Genomic DNA, 1,466 nt, shown 5'->3' with positions numbered 1-1,466 from the left:
AACCCATTCCAAACTGGAGCGGGGTGACTGCCCCACTACTCCCCCCTCTCAATATCCCATGCCAAGGGGTAGGGGGGTCCTCTAGCCTGTGCAACCCAGAGATGTCCTTCCAGTCGCATTCACTTCTCTTCAGTTTCCTTCCACTTCAGGACCAGGTCTTCCTTCACCTTGTGGGCTTTCTGCAGCTCCACTTCCACTGTCCAGCGGGCCTGTTCTGTGGCTGTCAGGGTCTGGGTTCCCATTGTAGCCTGCTCCCTCACAGTCTGGATCTTGACCTCTCACTTGGCCCACTCCATCTGAGTCCCCTTTTCTGCCACTTCACGCTGGTGGCTCAGGCCAGTCTACCACCTTCACTGCCATGTTGACCATGCTCATAGAATCATAGAATATCAGGGTTGGAAGGGACCTGAGGAGGTCATCTAGTCCAACCACCTGCTCAAAGCAGGACCAATCCCCAACTAAATCATCCCAGCCAGGGCTTTGTCAAGCCTGACCTTAAAAACCTCTAAGGAAGGAGATTCCACCACCTCCCTAGGTAACCCATTCCCATGTTTCACCACCTTTCTAGTGAAAAAGTTTTTCCTAATATCCAACCTAAACCTCCTCCATATCTTTGCCCCATCTGGGTCCCCAGGCATCTCCTTCTTCAGCCACCCTCACCTGAGGGGGCAGTGCCTCTTAATTTGGCCCCGCTTGTGGCATCCAAAGTAGATTCCTTGCCCCTTTGTTGCCTTGGGCCTCTAACAGTCTGTCTTGGGTCTCCCCTTCTCACTGGGGTTCAACTGGACCCTCCACCTTGGGCCTGGGCACTCCCTCTGCAGGTGTCTGCATTGCCCACAGGCCCAACATGTCCATTGTCCCCTGGGTTTTCTCACCCAGAGGGCCTTCCCAGTGCCATGTCCCTTCCCCTGCTCTGGGCGAGGCTTCTTTCCCCCATCCCAGGAGGGACAATCTCTCCTTAAATGTCCACACCTCCTGCAGGTGTAACAAGCCCTGCACTACACCACTGGCCTCCTGGCCCTGCTGCGGGGCTTTTCACACCACTCTCTGTGATCTCTCCTGGATTCCTTCCTTAGGAGTCTTACAAGGGTCAGCTGTTCATTAAGCAGCTGCCCCATCTGTTCCTGAAGGGTCCAATACATCTCCCATTGTCCCTCCTGGATCACCTGTAGCAGGGGCTCTAGACTTCCCCGCTGCTCATCAGTCCAATTTCGCTGGGGCACCAATGCTGGAGTCCAGCCACGGATGGCATAAGAGCCCTCTGCAAAAAAACCCTCTACATAGGCCCCTGATTGCCCCTCCTTGCTCCAAGATGCCAGAACATTTTAGTACCAGAGCTGAGTGGTCTAATATTTATTTATTTTTCTTTCTTTTACATAGGAATTAGATACAGTTCTCAGTCATCTAATTGGTAAGTTATCTGCTAAAAAATACAGCTTTTGAGTGCCTATGTAGCCCCTTGAATC

Source organism: Trachemys scripta, chromosome 1, assembly GCF_013100865.1.
Source record: "Trachemys scripta elegans isolate TJP31775 chromosome 1, CAS_Tse_1.0, whole genome shotgun sequence".
NCBI lineage: Eukaryota > Metazoa > Chordata > Testudines > Emydidae > Trachemys > Trachemys scripta.
The sequence above is the reverse complement of the archived record's forward strand: the minus strand, read 5'-3'. Positions refer to the sequence as shown.